Raw genomic sequence first — 21,831 nt, forward strand, 5'->3', positions numbered from 1 at the left:
CATATTTGTCACCTCACTTCATCCTGACATTGTCGATTTTATATACAAAAACATAAGAAAAACATTAGCATGCCGCCTCCACGGCGCGCCCACATCACATCATCGCGATGTCAGCGCCCCAGCGAATGACCGAGGCTGTAATGATGACACACTTAAGGGGTTACTAATTTGAGGACTTCTCAGAGGGGGAAATGCAACTGGGGTTTCTTTTGTGTAGATTTCTGGCTTTTTTTAATATTGCAGACGTCCCAGTGTCTCTACGGGTTATATTCTGAGTGAACGTCATAGGTAGCTTGATGACAGACTGAAGGGGGTTGAGGAATCCTGAGAGGGGGGTAGGAAATGCAAAATAGGAAATGAAAAAGTTGTGGTTGTCAGTAAATTCTGGCTTTTTCTTAGTATTGCAATTGCAGATGTCCCAGTGACGACTTCCATCCGATATATGTCGGATACGACTACAAAGAAGCAAAAAGTAAAAAAGTGCCTATATTTTTATACATTAAAATGATTGTTGGTTGTTTAAAAGACAACGTTAATGAAAAAATAAAAGATTTGATGCCATAGGGCACTTTCCAGCAGCGGTTTTTCTTCAAAGTTCATCCGATATCGGATCGAACAATGTTAAAACGTTCTAAAAGTCCCTCATTCCAGAATGATAAATTTCCGCCAGACTGTTTTTTCCTAATTCCCGCCGATCCGTCTGGCTGCACTTGCAACTTGCATTCCTGCATGCCACAACGTTAGTAGCCGTGGACGCGGTCGCTTGTCGCGCGCGCTCCTAGTATTTATACCAGGTATTTGTTACCCGGTATTTTGTAGTATTTGCCGCCTCCGTATTTTAGTGACTCCGGTGACTCGGATTGGTTCGGTTCTGCGCTTCTACGGTCTCGATGAAAGGTGTGTTCACTTTTAATTTTAGCACATTTTTAGTGTTTTTTTTTTATTGCGAACTTCGATTAATTATGTTTTTGTAGTGTTCAAACACCACTCGATCCTCTGTCCGTCCGTCTGTCTTTCTGTCAGGCTGTATCTCAGTGTGATAGCTAGAGAGTTGAAATTTTCACAAATGATGTATTTCTGTTGCCGCTATAACAACAAATACTAAAAAGTACAAAACCCTCGGTGGGCGAGTCCGACTCGCACGTGTCCGGTTTTTTTTGAAATGCAATTTACATTGTTCCCGCGATGTTTTAGTTTAACATTGCATTTTAATTAGAATTTTTTCAGATTTAAATAAAAGCAAATGTTTGACGAAACCTACAAATATAAAACTTCATTCAACTAACTATTTACCGAGCAAGGCAAACTAAAATGTAATAAACATTTATTCTCTTCAAAGTGCCCACAAAGAGCTTTGACCAATTCTACAAAATGACTGGATTAACTGGACTGGATTTAAATTGTACATTAGTTGAGTTGAAAGGATCACTCTTCGTTTAGTTAGATGATGTGAAAGATAAATCGATAGGTATTCATTTTGACACAAGAAAACGCTAAAAAGACGTTATACTTTTCTAAGTCCCGAGTCCCGAGTCGAGTACTTTTTTAAGCGCAACTCGATGATAAAAGGACTCGAGAACTCAATTTTTGGATCATTCGCCTGCTCGGGTATCAATAGGTTAAAGGATTTGCCACACTGGATGCGTTCTGCGGTCAGCGGTCAGGTCAAACCCGCATTATGTATAAACAACATTGACAGTTGAAGTTTGACCTGACCGCTGCCCGCAGAACGCATCTAGTGTGGCAAATCCTTAAACAACAACTTACAACTTAATAACAAATAACTATTGTCTATTAATTCCAAGAGATTACAATATTATGCTACTATAGTATGTTCCATTTCCTATTTTAGCCGACTCCATCAAATATGTACGCTCTGTGTCATAGCCTCACCATCGAGTGGGTTGGAATTAGAGTGTCAGCATTGTCAACAACAATACTTTATAGATTTATGATAATAGCAGTCCATATCGATCCTAATTTTACTGTATTATATTATGAGTATGATACATATCATAGGTTCGTGTTATAGTAAGATAATATATGTTCCAAAAGGGCACGAATGCCGTTTAATTGACAAATATCTATGTACTTAGGTATTACAAAATCATCTATAGAACTTTGCTAAGCTCTTAGGGTTCCGCACCAGAAGAGTGACGGAACCCTATCAATATGACTAATTAGACTTTAATACCTTTATTCGTAAAGCTTAGCATATCTATGTTAAATGTTGTCTCTTTCTAACAAACATAGATGACAACATTACTGATCAACGGCAGTTTAGCTTTTACAGACGTCATTTTATATCGAAACTAATGCTTGTAAACTTTTTATGCTTGAGTGTTCTTTAGAAGTAGGTATTTAATTAAATTAACCAGTGACAACCAAATTCACTTTAAATTAAGAATTTAGATATATCGTCATAACAAGTCTTAATTTCTAGAAAACTTGGTTGGCACTTGTCTTTGTTTCAGTATCAATATTAATTAAATATATATCCTTTACTCCTATAACTGTAAAGCAAAACTAAATGCCTTTTTACAATCTCTATCATATCAGGAAACCGAGAACCTCTTATCATGCTTGAAGTAACCCATAAATAGCTATTGCTCTCCTCCTTAAATATCAAGTTATTCATAGTTACTAACCGCATTATCTACACTCCCTCTAACTTCACACCTCCCCCATACACACTTCATACACCATACACACACGAACACGCACATGCACTAACTTAACCACAATTACACACATACTTACACTTATTAGCTGGCTTATTTTCTCTCTTTTAGTATTTGTTGTTGTTGTTTGTATACTTCTTTTCTTTATTTTCTTTTCGTCATTTGCTTTATATCCCTGTTTAAGAACGTATATTGCTACGTGTATACTATTATTGTTATTAAATTGAGAGCTCAAATGTACCTAGGAGGAATCACTGACTCCCGAGACACAGGCTTGGACCTAGTTCGGGAGGCAGAGACTCAACCCCACTACCTAAATTTGTTACAAACCTGTTACACCTGTTTCATATTGTCAAACTTTATAATGTGAAATGTATATAGCAATAAAGATTTTTATTATTATTTTTATTATAATACTTCATGCATCTCGGGTAAGCGCGGATTCTCGTAAAACCGATTCTAGGTTTTCTAATTTAGATTTTTTTTCAGCTGGACTGAGAAATATCGAAGGCTAGAGTATCAACACAAAAGCTACACAATGGCTTTAGTGCAGCAACTGCAGCAAACTGGAGCGGGTCGAGAATGTTGAGATCCATATTCGTAGCAGCCATACTTGACACCGTTTTTGTCCATTCATAACATTATCTTTTTGCCATTACAAAGCATTTTTGCTACATACCGGAAAACACTTGTTATAGCTACGACTTAGCGCTACGACCGTAGCTTAGCAGTAAATTAGTATTTAAGTTTAGCAGGGCAAGAGTTGCGCGAGAATGCGGTCAGTTGTTGACACATTGATAAAAGGAAACGAATGCACTAACGAAACAATGAAATAATTTAAATTTGAAATATCGTTATGTTCAGGTAACTATTGAGTATTGGCACATAGATAAATACTTTAAAACAAATTAAACACCTGTCGCCACATTACCATATTACCTATATATAACCTGCTAATACATATCTGCTATTGACGTGTACCTAAATGAACCATTTACCAATAAATAGCCATTACCAATAATTCATTACGAGTATTATACATTATACTATATCGCACATCTAAATGTTTGATCCTACCTACTGATACTGAAGTACTGACTGACCAACTCGCAACCTAAACCGTTGAAAGTAGGACCTTAAAATTTTAAACATATTATTACTAGCTTTTGCCCGAGACTTCGTCTGCGTGGAATCAGTAACAGGCTAACAGCAGCTAGAATAAGTTTAGCGCCTGGTTAAAGTGTAATAGCAATCATTTAATTTGAGCATAAGCTTAATTGCTTGACATCAATTATCAGGCAATTCATTAAATCTCTCAATTTCACCCCCTTTTCACTTTTCATTCTCTTTGGGGATGATTTCCGACATAAAAACTGTCCTATGTCCTTCCCCGGGACTCAAACTATCTCCATGCCAAATTTCAACTAAATCGGTTCAGTGGTTTAAGCGTGAAAAGGTAACATACAGGCAGACAGACAGACTTTCGCATTTATAATATTAGTATGGATTAGTATGGATATTCTTTAAAAGATATAGAGTTGCACTAACAAAGATTTTTTTTGACATTTAATACCCTTAGTGGGTAAAATTGGGGTTGAATGTTTATATGACTTCTTTGCCGACGAAGTCACGTTAGGAGGCTACATACAAGGTGTAACAAAAATAGTGGGGATCTATTTAAGGGCATATTCGGTATCTTGTTCTGATTAGGAAAAAGTAAAAGAAAAGATTTTTTGAAGCGAAAAAACTTTTTTATGGGGCAGATCGTCCAAGTCGGCCAAACATTTTTCGAGTCAAAAAAAGATTATCTTCTACTTTTTCCCAATCAGAAAACAATACCAAATATCGGATCCCCACTATTTTTGTTACATCGTGTATAATAATATAATATAAGACGTTCTAGTAACGTATACTTCGTATAGCATAGGTATATATGTATAAGAACAAAAGACGACGAAAAGCGGCGAAGAGGTTTTGAATCTGCCCTATTTCTAAACGGGTCACTTCGAATCGGTTAAGTTAACCTAATTGTGAAAACAGAAGTAGGTTAAACAAAAGCAGTTACCATTATACCTACGCTCATCTATTTTACATATAAAGTTACATTTCATTACAATTACATGTGTGGAATGGAAACTGAACTTGACCAAATTCATTTGTAAAAGAAATTGTACCTAATTTTGTCTAGAGCTTAAGAGGCCGGTGTCGATTTTAGTCGCAAAAATGTAAAATTGATAGATTTAGTCCGTGAAATTTTACACCTTTTGTTACCTAATTGAAATAACAAGTACTGGTTTCTATTAGCACGTCTTCTTATCTTACCTTTTATCAGATCAGTTTTTTGAAAACAGACTCACTAAATTAGTAATGTTTGCTTTTCTGATGGACGTTTAGGTAAACGCGCGTAAAGCACTGATTTTGTCGCTCTTATTTGTAAATTTCGTAAAGTTTGGACTGCTAAATATGGTAATTTTGTATTACACATATCCTGTACTTGACGTTTATCAGACTACATTTTAATTATTATGACTTTGAAGTAGTGTAAATGAAAGTTAGACGAAATCAATTTTCTCCAGAAATTACTTCAAAACAAGTGACAATTTCTCTGAAAATCGACTTAACTTCAACGTGATTTTGATACTTAAACAATCTACAACATTTGCTGAAACTATTCTTATACATTAATTTGTATAATTTACCACCATGATTTTTTGATGAATTTTTAAAAACTGCCCCTTCTCTTCATGCATTACCGGTGACGCACGCTCGCGACCTCATTATTAAAAGGCAAAATGAGAAGACGTGCTAATAGAAATCAATACTTGTTATTAAGATATTACGCAACAAAACGTGTATAATTTCAACGACTAAATCTATCAATTTTACATTTTTGCTCCAAAATCGACTACGGCCTCTTAAACTTAGCAGATAAAACGAATTAAAATACTGACGAACCAACCATAAGTCATAACATATCAAAATCGTGGTTCTTTTCTCCGCTCCGCTGGACTGGTTCGGGAATCAACCAATAGTCGTTGATTCCCGCACGTTTTCTCTCATTTCCGCTCATTTTCGCCTGAGTGGAATGGCAGCCTAAAAAATACCCCCTTTTACAACACACATGGAAATTGAATACCTTCTTGGAACGCCATTCTCGCAGTTTGTTTATTCGTTTCGAGAAACGATTTGCCCAAAATAAAATGCCAATAACACTTGTATAAATTGAGATCCAAACAACATTACAATAACACCGCTCTTGAGCGCAAAATGCGTTATTTATGCGCTTAAAGCGCTCAGCGGATCGTTCCAATTGCTTTACGAATGCGCGCGAGTCAAATTCTCACGCTAACTAGTATAACACGTTCACGTTTCCCGACATTCATTATCAACCTTATTTCAGCCGAATGCTGGACATAGCTCGGCATTGATTTTATCTCCTCATTCTCAAGTTTCTCAACGACTGGTCGTATCTTGCTGTCGTCCAAAGGTTTCTTGCGATCTTGACCGCAGCTCCATTTTGTCAGGGATGGTCTCTGGTTACGTCTCAGTCTCAGATTAAACCTTAATGGCTAATTTCAAGACAGTTAACCCGCAAAATGGGATAAAACATATATGTTTACATTTTTACGTTTAGCGCAAATTCCACTTAAATAAGTAAATAAATAGTATGTAAATTTTCTGCTGACAGTGAATGAATCTCCAGATCATGCTACTTCGCTTATTCTTCTTCTTTGTCGTATCCTCATGACTGGAGGGACTGTGCTCTCCAGGCCGTTCTCTCTTGGGTCATGTGTATAATAGTCTTGGGTCATGTGGCTTTCGTCTCTGACGTTATTCTGTCCGCCCAACGTGTGGCCATACATCCATCCCTCCGTTTCCTTGCCATGCAGCCAGCGATCATGTGCTTTTCCAGACTATATGATCCTACTTTTCGCAGATGGCCAAAGAAACTTAAGCACGCGTTGGGTGCAATCAGTGGACAACCTTGTTTTGATGTTGAGTTCTTCAAGAACTGATTTATTTGTATCATGCTACACTGGCGCCCAACTCGTCTCTTGTACTCGCGAAGCTATCGGAACACACCAGTAGTATCTGGAGATCTGGACGTGGGTTGCAATAACACCCACTTGACCTAATGCAGTAATAATTTATTTTCCAGCTTGCATTATCGTATTAGCGTGAGGGAATGGATGTACGTAATTGGCTTAGTTGGATTTGGAAATTAAAGCACTGTAATATCCCACTTAACAAGCGGTAGAACCATGTTGGTTTTAGAACCAAGAAAGCTTTAGAGCTTTAGACAAGATATCTTAAAACGGTAACGCACTTAATCACATCCAAAATAGCAAAGTCACTTTGCTATACGGGACGCTTCGTCACTGCTTTCAAAGAATCTCGTAATCTGCTTTTGTAAACATTTTAGACCAAGCGAATCGAATATCTTCTTTTCAACTTGAGCAAAAATATTCCCATCTTAAAGGCCGGCAACGCACTTACAACCCCTCTGGTGTTGCGGGTGTCCATGGGCGGCGGTAATCGCTTACCATCAGGTGATCCGTCTGCTCGTTTGCCTCCTATTTCATAAAAAAAAAAAAAAATGCGCATGTCCGGGTGCTCTTTTCTTGAGGACGCATTTCTCAGTGAAATTATGTAAGCGGGTCGATAAAATGATTATTCTTTTTCGATTTAGTTTTGGATTTCTTCAAAATGGCGGAGCTATGGGGGTTGACGAGGTCTACATAACAGCTCCACTATTATACCTATTATGTTTTAAAACAAAATTTTAAAAATATGTATAAATATCATCATCATCATGTCAGCCGATAAACGTCCACTGGTGGACATAGGCTTCCCCCAAGGCTCGCCACTCCGACCGATCCTGTGCCGCTCGCATCCACCGAATTCCCGCGACCTTCACCAGGTCGTCACTCCATCTTGTTGGAGGCGTACCGGCAGCTCGTCTTCCGATAAATATACGAGTATTATTATGACTAGGCAGGACGGTCATTTTTACGGGCACTTTTATCACCAACTGCACTCCATTACTTAATTATATTTGAACTTCCAAGTACGAAGTGTACAGATGGCGTTCAAGATATGTATTGCATTTTGCACCTTATTGCAATGGAATACGGTTCGGAATGTAAATCTGAAATACACTGTACAAACACTTTGATAATTAAAACATGGTTGGACTTGTGGACCCATCAACTTCCTTTTAGCGATAACATACTTAAGTACCTGACTAACAAATATACTTAAATGGCGAAGGGTCTTTACACTTTACCTTGCTTTTGGCGAAGTTCATTGTGAGAGAACTAAACCTTGAAATAGGACTATGTAAATTAACTATATCGCGTATAATGAATTTAAAATACATACCGTCAAATAATTAAAAAAGGCGGGCGCTACATTCGTGCAATATAGAGAACAAGGGGCGTCGGTTAATTACGTGAGGCATTTTTGAGGACCTATTGACAACCTCGTAGTCGAAGTCCAACAAAATGGTAAGACCAAATCCGCATAGATTTAGACAGGAGCTAAAAGTTGTACCAAAGATTGGAATAAATGTCGAGACACCGCGTCAGCCTACGAACGATTATACGAACTACGAAGATTATTAGGCTACGTCACAGGGTGTTGTAATGTATTCAAAAATACGCAAGTAAATATAACAGGATAGCACTGATTGACTATTTAGCTCGTTATTATTTCGCGGATTAGCAAAGTATTATTTTTCTGTTAATTTATAGTGTTTAATGGATATGGCTAGTTTAAGCAAGAGTGTTGATACTGTTTCAACAACTATTCGAGAGCGTTCGCGCAACCAATAAGAACAATATTCAGCCTATAATTTTCCCGAAAGCTAAATGCTGGAAAATTCTGCGAACCGCCGACATCCCTTTCCCCCTTTACTAGAAAAACGTATATTCTGTGGGCGGAACTGTTTGTTTGAATTCGGGGAATTTTGAACGCTTTGGATATGGCTGTCAATGAGTCAAGTCTAGCAAAAAACATGATTTACTAGGGTGTACAATCGTATTTAGAAACGAGATTATTTACTAAATCATTTTTATTGAATTCATATTTTTTTATTCATATTTATAAGGACATTCCTACACAGATTGACTAAGTCCCACGGTAAGCCCAAGGAGGCTTGTGTTATGGGTACTCAGACAACTATATAATCCATACTAATCTGTCTGTCTGTCTGTCTGTGTGTTCCCTCTTCACGCTTAAACCGCTGAACCGATTTAGATTAAATTTGGCATAGAGATAGGTTGAGTCCCTGAGAAGGACATAGGATAGTTTTTATCCCGAAAATCATCCCTTAAGAAAGTAAAAAGCGGGGTGGAATTGAGATAATTAACGAAGTGCCTGCTAATTTGTTTGCATAATGTGCTCAAATTTAGATTGCTATGAGATTTTTTCCAGGCGCTATACTTACTTTAGCTGCTGTTACCAAGTCCACGCAGACGAAGTCGCGGGCAAAAGCTAGTATATAATATATATAAATACTTAAATACATAGAAAACACCCATGACTCAGGAACAAATATTTGTGCTCATCACACAAATAAATGCCCTTACCGGGATTCGAACCCAGGACCATCAGCTTCACAGGCAGGGTCACTACCCACTAGGCCAGACCGGTCGTCAATTGGTTGTCAGTACAGTCGAAGGCAAAAATATCGATCCGGACAAATGACCAAAAATATGTGAACACTACTTTATTGTCTAAGGTGTAAGAGCGTACACTTATTTTTGAAACTGGGAATGTATATATATTTATGCCCTTGACTGTATAGACTAGACGCTATGGAAAATGACGTCGCTGCGCAGTTGCGCCAACGTTGCGTCGGGTAGCAGGCTAGCAGCCATAGAGTTGACTAGACGCCTACGCTCGGGAGACGCTAGTGTGGGGTGGCTCTAAGAGAGTTATCCAGTTTGTGAAACTATCCACCAAAGGATAAGCTCTATCTATCCACCAAATTCTATCAAAATCTGACAATCGACCCTTATTCGGATTATATTCGGATTTGTAAAATTCGAAATTCTCCCGCCTTTTCTCTCTAAATGGTTGTGCCAACCTAGAATTTATTATAGATACAACAATTTATGAAGCCCACTTAGAGCCACCCCACACTAGCGTCTCTCGAGCGTCGTCGGCGTCTAGCCAGCGCTATGAAAAATGGCGTCGTTGCGCAGTTGCGTAAACGTCGTGTCGAGCAGCAGCCATAGGCCCTGGTCTGCAACAAACGACATGGAAATGCACGCGGCGCACGGCGTCTGGCGTGTGAGAGAGTCCACTATAGTGCATTTCCATAGTAAGCATTCGTACGTCGCGTACAGCGTCACGCCGGACGCGACCTACGGCGTTTGTTGCCGAGGGCCATAGAGGCAGTTACTAGAGGGTAGTTGACTAGATGCCGACGCTCGGGAGACGCTAGTGTGTGGTGGCCCTTATACATCGATTTTTGTGTCAGCCTGTTGGTACAGATATGATAGCCCCTCGTTACCCGTGGCTATTGTTTTCAAGGACCGATCGATGGCAACATGACATGACATGAGCATGATATCATCGATGACAAATGGATGGATTTTAACCTTTGTTCAGAAGCTTATATTGGCATTTGACATTTACGCTAGCGACTGCCTGCACAATACATCAGTGCGAGCGAGATAGACTGCGATCGAGTTTACGCAGTCGCTAGCGTAAACGTCAAGTGTCACTCTTGGTAGCCGTGCTCAACCCTGTATAAGGTCTATTATAGAATAGAATAGAATACTTTTTATTCGTAAACACACAGACAATAGACATACATTAAAAGAACATAGTGAAAATATATAAAGTGTCACGAAGTGTGTTAAGTATATTATATTAGAACTACACCACACCACAGTTGAAGTAATAACTGTTAATAGTGTTGGTCTTGTACTAAGTAAATCATATTAGTAAATGTCTACTCTAAGTCTATGTTTGGCGCTTGTCATTGATAGTTCGAACTAACACGTGTAGGGTAGAGATCCTTCTATGGATGGTATAGAAAGGATGCCAATCTCTTAAGGCAGAATTGTTGCAAAAGTGATCGCTTTTAGCTTTAAATAATAGTTCCTAATCTCTCCGGTGGCGCTAGTTAGGCTCTGGGACATAAGGCAATAAATAACCCGACCAAATTACGTAGGTTGTTTTTGGTAGTATTTCGGTGTATGGTGGCGCCGCCTAATTACTGTTTTTTGATGGACACTTTTCATACATAGAGATTTGGCTCCTTTATATAGTCTCCATGGATCCTTCGATAACTTTGTGACGTGTGATTGATTGAGTTAGGATGGTTTCTGGAAAGTTCCAAAGGTTGAAATTTAGATGACATTTTTCTCTAAAAAATAACGAGGCTTGGTTAGTTTTAGTTAAAGAAACGTTAGACTATAGACTGACTATATGATAGATGTGCTTCGAAAATGCTTGTTGCTATGTCTACTTGAATAAAGAATGTTTTAAAAGAATGTTGTCCTAACAACACGAATGAACACTTCCATGCAGCATGCCTGCCTTCTTTTTGGCACGTCTGGCCACCACTATACTGGTAAAAACTATCCTATACTCTGATTTGTAATTAAATTCCAAAAAACTAACCTCACTCAGATCCTTTTTCTTTCGTAATAATGGAAAATATGTAAAGAAGTAAACTCAAATTTCCGTTTTGTAATCCAAAGTAGATTGGCTTCCTTCCTACGGTTGAAAAAAAAAAGAAATATACGCTCGTGTACGGAATTGTCCCTATGTCGGAATTGGCCGCATTGACCTTATGCACTTTTGTAGCTCGCTGTATTCTACAAATAAGAGCGATTTCCGAAAAATCTTCTTCCTAAGCCTTAGTCTACAGCTGCATCATGATTCATCACACAGGATCTCACATCATGACAGGATAGTCTCAACATTAAGGGGATCCCATGCCCCAATGACCTTCGATCCCTGAATCCCTTAGTTTTCTCATAAAATAAAATAAATAAAATAAAAAGTTGTTTATTAAAAGAAAGAATTTAAAATTATACAACAGGCTCAGTGGTCCCACACTAGGCTAGGCCTGTATCGTGGTGACCGCTCTACAGAGTTACTACATACAAATTTTGGGGTATCCTCTAAAAGTCTAAACTAAAGTCTAATGTTTTTTGTAGGTTATCATATTAACAGCAACGGCTTTAAGCAATATAGTACCCAATCTTTACTTCAAAGTTCATTGTCTTCGAGGTATTTAGCATCAAAGTTGAACAATTTTAGACCAAAAAACTGGTTTTCTGGCCATAACTTTTGTGCTAATTAGCTTAAAAATAAAACCTCTGACCAGTTTTTAGAGACGTCAAAGACGAACCCAAATAATATTTCGTATATTTAGAGTTGTGTATTTGTAGATTACGTATATATGTAAGATTTTTCACAGCAATTGAGATACGAAAAAAGAGTTTTTTTTCTAGACAATGTTTAAAAAAATCATAATAAAATAAGTATTTATTTCTTTCAAAATCCGGTAGACAAAAATGGAGATCTTTAGTTCAAAAGTAGGAGATACGAATCAAAACTTGTCAAAAATCGATGAAAACCTCGGGTGGCCCCTTAATGATGGATTTTTTATTTATGATTATTTCATATTTTAGCTCTTCTCTTTTGATACACGCTCCAGAACACTCAAGACAGAAAAATATTAATTCAAATGACTGAAGTTTTTAAAAGTGCAGAATGTGGCAAAACCGAGTACACGCTAATTTTGAGGTTTATTTATAGATGTTATTTCTGATGTAGAGGTCAAATTTTACTGCGAGGTTAAAGCTAAATACGACCGTTTGTTTTTTTGTGAATTTAGTAGCGTCCGCTGATTAGCTCGACATGTCATTGTCGATGAAACATGAGTGGCCAAAAGTTTTATGTCGCATTATTGCGGTACTGTAAAGTATGACTTAGCTGATTTAATTTAAAGCTCAAATTAACTTAATAGCAACAGAATGGAACAATCTCCATTAATTGATGTTTATATTTTTGTTTCACGCATCCCCACGCTAGCCGTGAACCTTGGCAATTTCGTATCTAACATCCGCGCGTGTGAAAATCAATTTTAACACAACGGAGTACAGTTTATATTTGAGAGGATGCTACAATTAGTGACTTGCGTTGAATTGTTTCAGTTTCACGTATTTCAAGTTCAAGGGTGTTATTAATAGTAGCGTGCCAATATTAACCTGGCCGTGTGTGTGCTGCCATCGTTTGCCGGGCATTTGCCTTAAGTCCCATTTAGACGGTTCAACTTGTATGCAATATTCGATACATTGCTAACTACAGTGTACAATTAATTCAGTCGATCGACCAAATGCCGCAATGTAACGAGAATCGCATGCAAGTTCTTGGACCGTCTAAATGGGGCTTTAAAGTCTGAATTTTATTCTCCACTCTCTATTAAACAACTGTCACTGTCAAAGTGACACGTGCAGGCAAGTTAGGGGTTCTCAAAGTAGGGGCTCGTAGAAAAACTTATAAATAAATGTAGGTAGTAAGAAATGATGGAGTTTTGCGGTAGCATACCTACATACTTACAAACAAAAACGATCAAATTGATAACCTCTACCTTTTTTGAAGGCGGTTTAAATTAAAGCATTTCAGCCTTTGTCCAGAAGCTAAGCTCTCCCTTATCTCCCAACCCTATATCGCTTGCATTCAATACACTGCAAACTATCGTTTAAATGTGCAACAAGGCAAGTAAGGCAAGACTGTAGGTACTCTACAACATATAAGTTTCTCATCTACAATCGCCATTAGATATATCGGAACGGCGATGATGAACACAAATATACACACAATACTGACAATTTTGCCGACATTTTTGTAATAACATGTTATCCTCAACTTAATATGTCTAAATATTGTATGCCTGTTATGCACAACTGTTTAGTTTTAAGTTTTTTTATTTTTTGTTGTATACCGTGTAAGCGTTTTGGTGAAATACTGTCAGCTTATATGTGGGAAATAAATTAAATGAAATGAAATATATGTTAAAATTATGCCTTTATTATCTAGATTTTAAGACACATGTTCGGATATTTTTGAGCACCTTGCCCGCTCTGATATATCTGATAGCGACTATCCCAATGTAAAGAAATGCGTATTCTCGCCGTGTCTCGCCGTCCATGTAAACGCAGCACCGCGTTGATAACTTGATAAGAATTGTTATTGTTGTGTTGCGAATGTTTGCACGATTTCGTGTACGTGTGAGCTAGTGTGCGTATGTTTATTTACATTAGCCCTACATGTGTGCGGTGTTTATCAGTGTAAACAATCTATTGAGGTGAAAATACAATAAGATTGTATATCTTTAAGCTCTACTTTTTTATTATGAAGTGATATCTTTACTCCAACAAACCATTATGTAGCTAGGGGCACGGCAGATTTTAATTAAGAACAAAAAATAAGTCTAAAACAAGTACGTCATTTAGTACGAGGGCACCGAAGGGCCCGGCTTTGGAAGGCTACGCCCGACCCGAGTCTTTTAGTATGAAGGCACCTTCGGCGCCCGGCTTTGGACCGCGTGCGGCGCGGCACGTACTTACGTCGGGCTACACCCGACCCGACACTTTTAATATGAAGGCGCCTTCGGCACCCGGCTTTGGACTGAGTGCAACGCTTCACGTACTACTTAGCCAGCAATTATCTAGAATCGCATGCCATTTGTTGCAAGGTCTAATACAGACTCTGTATAAGCCTTAATAAATAGATCCGAGATTTTCCAATCGTGAATTCCTTTACAATGTAATCCTATAAAATTGCCGCCTGTTTCGATTTTAATGTAAAACAATAATATTGTCTTCGGTTACCGCGATAGTTACTCATGAAATAAAACTATGAAAACGGATTATATCGCGTATATTGAATTTATAATACATCCCGACGTTTCGAACTCTTTACAGCGTTCGTGGTCAACGGGTGACTCACCCGTTGACCACGAACGCTGTAAAGAGTTCGAAACGTCGGGATGTATTATAAATTCAATATACGCGATATAATCCGTTTTCATAGTTTTATTTCATGTAAAACAATAAGATAATTCCGGTGGTCCCAAATACGCTGAGCCACCACCACCACCACTTTATTTACAAATGTATTCCATTTCCAACTCCTACGCCTCGGTTGACTACATGGGGCCAACGGTTGGGGGTCATCCATTAATTACATCACACGTTTAGGGGGGGGCTGGGTCAAGAAAATGTGACATGTTGTGACAAGGGGGAGGGGGGAGGCCCAAACTTTGTGACGTCACATTAATTTATTTAAATTATTTTATTCGCTGCACAGTTTAAATAACAAGTTTTTTAACGATAATCGTTTTTAATCGTTTAAAAAATATTCCTTAATAATACTTAATTAGATTTGCTGAGGGGTCAAAAAACCTCGAAATTCGTGTGTCGTAATTAATGGATGAACCCTCGTTAGTAATTCATCATCAATTATGGCTTTATAAAAAGTTACACCTGCTCTTTATGTGTGCAATGTCTTTATGTTTTATGTGTGTTACATCACGCCGTATACATATTTGGGAACCTATCGGTTAAGTAAATACATACATACCTACATATTTATATACATATTATGCTGTGCCAAATACATATTTTTTTGGGATACGAGATCTAGCATTACCGAGCGCATTCCGGTCATAAGCGGGAGGCGTATTCTTATTGTAATAATAGGTTATAGTTATGGTTGGAGAGCCTTGGCAGACTTAGATATTCCTGAAGTGAAGGTCCATACCTACCGACTGGAATTGGTTTCATGGTGGTATCAGATGGGTTTATTTAGGGGTCCCGATGGTCACCTTTAAGAGCGTCTGCCAAGCACTTCCGGCAAGAAAAATACTGGAAGATTTCGCTTTTCTGTATCTACCAGTAAATTTCTAACTGATGCCATAACTATTATTTCAGTATCAGATGGGTTAAATGACCCCCCCCCCCTCCTTTTTCGCACCGGAAGTGGCTATCTTTTTTGTACTTTCGGCAAGTTCCGCCGTGGCAGACTATCAAATTCGCACTTAGCATCACTTTTATGGGAAACCATTGTGCATCTCATCGCGGTATCAAGTTGGTTCGAAATTTTACTGCCGGCTCTTCTACCATTATGAATTTGGTCTGGATTTGTTATGGATATGATCCTTATCGCAAATGCAGAAATCACATTGGAAAACCCTTGCAATTGTTTGTCTTGTTCTCCTTTAATAAGATCTTATATTCAAACAATTTTTTTCATGCAAGTACTGCATTTGCGATAAGCGGGGCAGACACTGTGACGTTTCTTCACCTTGACAAAAGTCACGCTTGACACTGACAGATCGTGTCCATAACTGATTCTGATAAAATTCATAGCCTGTTGTTACAATCAGAATACGCCTCCAGGTACGTGTAGTAACCACAGACTTGATTGAAACGCAAGAAAAACTCACGACACCTTCGGATTTTCACTTCAATTGTTCGCGTGTTCATTCACCGCACGCGCATGTGTGCGTGAACTGCGCATGTGCGGCTGCGTCTGCGCCTTTGTTTGTTGACAAGCCGCTCCGCTGCCTCAGTTCAGATCTGACCGTACGACCAGATGGACGTCTAGCACGCCAGCACCCCTTCTAAATATAGTGCTGGTTATTTTCAAGTTTTCCTCTTCTGCGTAATATAGTGCTGTGTTTGTGGCCAGTGTTTTGCGAATTCGGATTCACTTTTTCAATTTGAAAGGTTAGTGTTGTTACTACTAAACTTAATATCGATATAATGTATCTCTGTCTATATTATGCAACTGCAATTGACGTAAACATATAAGTATGTAGTTGTTATGATGTGACGATCAATAGATGGCGATATGATAATCTGAACAGATGTTGATGGATATATAAATATCCGGTCGAAGGACCATCTCGATGTTCAATACATTGTGATGTTTAATTTATTAATTTAGCGTGTCTTTCGTTCTGAGATTTATAAAAACTATTTTTTTTGTGCTGTAGCACGTGCTCATTTTCATACAAAGGATTATTGTGACTTTGTTGGACTTAGTATTAAAACCTTTGATGGGAATGTAGAGTCTTTGTTCTTATAACTACGTTGTCCACGTTTGATTTTAAGCAGCAGTTTTTCGAAATAACAAATGTACTTATTTATAGTTAAATTATATTGCAAGTATGCAACACCGCAAATGTGTAGGTATGTATACTTTATACAGGTTTTATTCTTAATGTCATGTTCGATCTGACAACAATTAGAGTAACTCAAATCGAAAAATCTTTAAAGCAATACAACAAAACGTCATAGGTATCTTACTTAGTTTTTTTTTAAATTAACCATTAAACTGAGCATATTTAAGTCAAATCAAAAGGGTATATCAATTATAATACCTACAATAAATACAGCATATTGACTTGTGCACTAACGAACAAGTTTGGGAACAAATCAAATTATTTTATTAAATATTTTGATTTGTTTTTTTTTTTAAGTAGTCACACTACTACATATAAATTAAAAACTGTACTGTAGATATGACATCTATTACAGTTGTGCACTAACGTTAAATATTAACTTTGTGAATTTGCAATAAAATATTGAGTATTACTTATTCAATGCCTTATTTGTTAATGTTAATCAACAGGCAATAAAATTTTATAAAAATAAATAAACATAACAAATAAAATAGTTAATAAAACCGTGATCTGATCACGATTTCGAAGTCGACTCTACAATTCCTCGTGGAAACGCAAACCAGCTGCAACTCTCTTTGTGCTGCCTATTTGTACTAACATTGAAATGTAAGTAAAAGAAAATATAATACGCGATTAATGCACCTACAGTCGCAAAATAGGTAGAAGATTTTGAAGGATTAGAAGGTCTACTTTTCAGTTATATTAGATGTGAATTCATTAACATCTAAAAACGAAAGTTAGAAACAAATTTGCAACGATGAGATCCTCTAGAAAGTCTAGAACACATATAAATTCATGTGTCTATGACAGTGGTATATGCCTAGCGTAAAATGCCAAATAAAAAAGAACCTTATATCGTTGTCACAAGGCTGACATGTGAAAGTTTTGTTGTCAGAAGATATGACTCTTTGTCTTAGAAAGCTTAAACAGTTACATTTGGCCGTAGCGGAACCGTGTAACGGGACACTCATTCGTCAACTGATTCGCTTGAGCTTTGCTTAACCTTCATTTTAAACGGCCGTGTGCCCGACACCGGCGCCACCCTGGCGGCTATGGGACGCCTTCGCCTAAATCTATATCATATTTCCCCACTTTAGTACCCGAAGAGTGTCTGGGAGAGACCGCATTATTATATGTTGTGTACAGTTTTGTTTTCATGTAGTCTTCTTTTCTATTTTATTGGAAAAATAAGTCGTACAGAAAGGAAGTTCAGGTCTGTCGGGTTAGAGACTCGTTGATGTCTAATTATTGCGTAATGAATTACAAACAAAGTTGTTTTACAAATGTTTCATACATTAAATACTTGGAGTTAAACCAAGATAAGTCTGCAACGATTTTGATAGCATACGCAGTGCAAGTGTTATTTGTACGTCATAATTTCATAGAAGTTTGATTATTAAAATAACACTTGCACTGCGTGTGTTATCAAAATCGTTGCAGACTTTTCTTGGTCTGACTCTAGTCATTACTGCTTGATTTATAAAACCCTATGTATTTTATCCTATTGTAGTATGACTAGTATGTATATGTATAAAACCCACCAATACTTTATTTACTTATGATCGAAAAGCTAACCTCAAATACTTCGCTAGTTATACTTTGTTACAAGCGTGCCACGCGCTAAGACACAATGGCCACGCGCTCAAACACAATGGCCACGCGGTCTCACAAAAGAAACAATGACTTTTGTTTAACAGATTTGTCTTTGGCGTAAAAAACATTTGAGAAGTAAAACTATGAAAACGGATTATATCGCGTATATTGAATTTATAATACATCCCGACGTTTCGAACTCTTTACAGCGTTCGTGGTCAACGGGTGACTGAGGAAAAATTACAAAATGCAAAAATACCCACATACTAAAATAATGAACAATCATAGACTACAAACTTTAAGGCTGGTTGTACATGCAAAATCGGTTCATAAGGCTAGTTATACACTATAATTATTTTTCAAGTAAAGATATATATATATATATACGCGATAAAAAACCCAAACCAAACCAGCCTTAAAGTTTGTAGTCTATGATTGTTCATTATTTTAGTATGTGGGTATTTTTGCATTTTGTAATTTTTCCTCAGTCACCCGTTGACCACGAACGCTGTAAAGAGTTCGAAACGTCGGGATGTATTATAAATTCAATATACGCGATATAATCCGTTTTCATAGTTTTATTTCATGAGTAACTATCGCGGTAACCGAAGACAATATTATAACATTTGAGAAGATTCAAACTATAATAAGTCGAACTTTTCATTGGTAAGGTAAATTTACAAAATTATCCCGAAAGTTAGCCCAATACACTCAAATGTCTTTCCCAAATGTTAAAGTTATTTCTCTTTTTTTAGTACCGTAAAAAAAAACGAGTTGCAGAACCATATTGCAAAAACATATGGTAAAGTGAATTGTCAGTAAAAGTGCAGCGTAGATAAATCTCCTCTATCCTCTTCTTGTGTAAATCTACATACCCAGTTAGAGAAGGACGGATGTTAACCCCGCGATTCAATTAAATTAGCATTCTAGCGCCTCCGATTTGTTTATTTACATCGCTACCGACTTTACTTTCACACGCTCGTATTTTCTTATATCGCTTCAACGGAAAAATAACTCTCTGTATTTATAATAAGCTTCAAACTTCATTGAAAAATGCAATAAATATGAGAGGTTAAGGAAAAGCATCCGTGATTGCAGTTATTTTGGTTTCAGGGCAAACTAGACACATTTTGCCGTCATAAAATGTACGTTTACCTAAGTTTCAGAAAAATGAAAGATCGTACATCACGAATATGAGTGAAGCCGTTATTGAATCCATACTAATATTATAAATGCGAAAGTCTGTCTGTCTGTCTTTCTGTCTGTGTGTTCCCTCTTCACGCTTAAACCGCTGAATCTATTTAGATGAAATTTGGCATAGAGATAGGTTGAGTCCCCGAGAAGGACATAGGGTAGTTTTTATCCCGAAAATCATCCCTTAAGAAAGTAAAAAGCGGGGTGGAATTGAGATAATTAATGAAGTGCCTGCTAATTTGTGTGCATAATATGCTCAAATTGTATTGCTATGAGAATTTTTCCAGGCGCTATTTAGCTGCCGTTACTGAGTCCGCGCAGACGAAGTCGCGGGCAAAAACTAGTATTATAATAAAGTTCATTATAGCTATTGTTTATATTGTTTCGTTTTAAAACCAATGTATAGGCCAATTCGTCATTTCTTCAACGAAAAACGTTCACTTCACTTTTGACACTGGAAGATCAGTATTATATCGGAAACAGATCGAATAACTAAAACTCGAATTGGCCTTGTAGCTGTAGGAGGGTCAATTCAGGTCAAACGCCCGTTGCAAGTTTATCGGTCCTGATTTAATTTCTCGATGACTATTTCTCGCTTAAACAGTTATGTTCCTAATTAATTAATGAGTTGGGTCAAAATTCTTTTCGTTGTCTTGCTTCTGACCCACGCTTCTGTTTTTGTATTTTATCGAATAAATAAAAAAAGTTGAGTGCATGTCTTTCTACAATCCAACACGTAGTTTTAAAATGTGAACGAAACTCCGTTTGTATGGGAAGGTGAAATTCGGCCGAGCTTGCCGGGGACAAATAATTCTCGGAATTAATCAATTGCCGAAATTACCCGAATACACCTTACCTATTTTCACTACCATAAATTTGACGGATGTTTTTAACAACGCTAATTGATAACACGAACTCGTTTCGCCAATTATTTACCATCCCGCTCTCAAAGCGTTACGTCCATCGGCAGATCGGCACCATCATGAAACGTTGTATAAACATTCAGAGTGACTCCCACTCAAAAACATGTATATTATTGTATATTCGTATCGCATATTGACCTCCTTTGCGGTCAACAGAGAGTTAAAAATAAATAAACGAAAGTTAACCAACCTCTAAATTGATACAGCGACTTTTGAAGGATGCAAATTGCTTCCTAAATTATTAAATTGTGGCGGAGTCCAACACGTCGGTCAGTTTTATTACACTTTTGGGACATTAATAGTTGTTTTGAATGTTTACGGTAGATGGAATTCATTATGGCTTTTTTAATGGATTTCACTCCTTATTAAATCACATTTAAAATCGGGTCTATCGCGAAAAATAAATGTGATTTAATATGTGTTCAAAACGCGAAAGTTTTAAATGTTATATTTCACTCCTTATGGACTACAGCAATATATCACATATATTTTGCTAATGTCAACGTGGACTATTTGGAAAACTCGGTTGTAATGACTTTTTACATATCGTATTTTGCGGTTGTGTAGCAGTAATAAACTGCAAAAATAGAAATATGTACATAGAAATAATTTATTCGTAAACACAAACAGAAAAATATACCGTACCATTACGCAAAAAACGGCAAAAAAATCGCGTTTGTTGTATGGGAGCCCTACTTAAATATTTAGTTTATTCTGTTTTTAGTATTTGTTAATTGTTATAGGGGCAACAGAAATACATCATTTGTGAAAATTTCAACTGTCTAGCTATCACGGTTCATGAGAGTCTTAGTAATAGGGTCCCGTTTTTACCCTTTGGGTACGGAACCCTAAAAATGCAACATAGCACTGCAGTCTTCACTACACTGTGACTGTGACCCCTAATATTGTCCACTAACATCTCAATCTTACGTGTCACTTAAATCAGTACCTGTTCAGATGGAACCAGTCCAACCAGTCTGATATCTAGATCGGTCCAGTGTTTGATCGGTCAGGTCTTTGTCCGCGGACAAAAAGCGAATGCAGCGGAAATGCCGGATTGGCTGATTTCACTCGGAACCCACGGCGCCGAGAATTCGATGAGTAATTTTCTTCGTTCTAAATTTGAAAATTAAAATCAACAATTTTACGTTTCCCTTGTCCACGCATTACAATGATACATAAAAAATGTCAGTGGCTGATTTTACTAAACATCCGGTAAGTA

The 21,831-nt window shown here is 37.4% G+C and overlaps 1 protein-coding gene across 2 annotated transcripts in view; it reads left to right on the forward strand.

Moving 5' to 3' along the window:
- The window catches only part of LOC134745955 (protein yippee-like), a 152,354-nt gene that overhangs the window by 67,176 nt on the left and 63,347 nt on the right, over positions 1-21,831 (forward strand). Inside the window, exon 1 of one of the 2 annotated variants that reach the window (XM_063680100.1) lies at positions 16,271-16,441. The exons of the other annotated variant lie outside the window; for it this stretch is intronic. The gene's annotated coding sequence lies outside the window, so the exon portion shown is untranslated. Of the gene's footprint in view, positions 1-16,270; positions 16,442-21,831 lie in introns of those variants that run through there. 2 annotated transcript variants of the gene reach the window in all.

This window comes from Cydia strobilella, chromosome 12 (assembly GCF_947568885.1).
Source record: "Cydia strobilella chromosome 12, ilCydStro3.1, whole genome shotgun sequence".
Taxonomy (NCBI): Eukaryota; Metazoa; Arthropoda; class Insecta; order Lepidoptera; family Tortricidae; genus Cydia; species Cydia strobilella.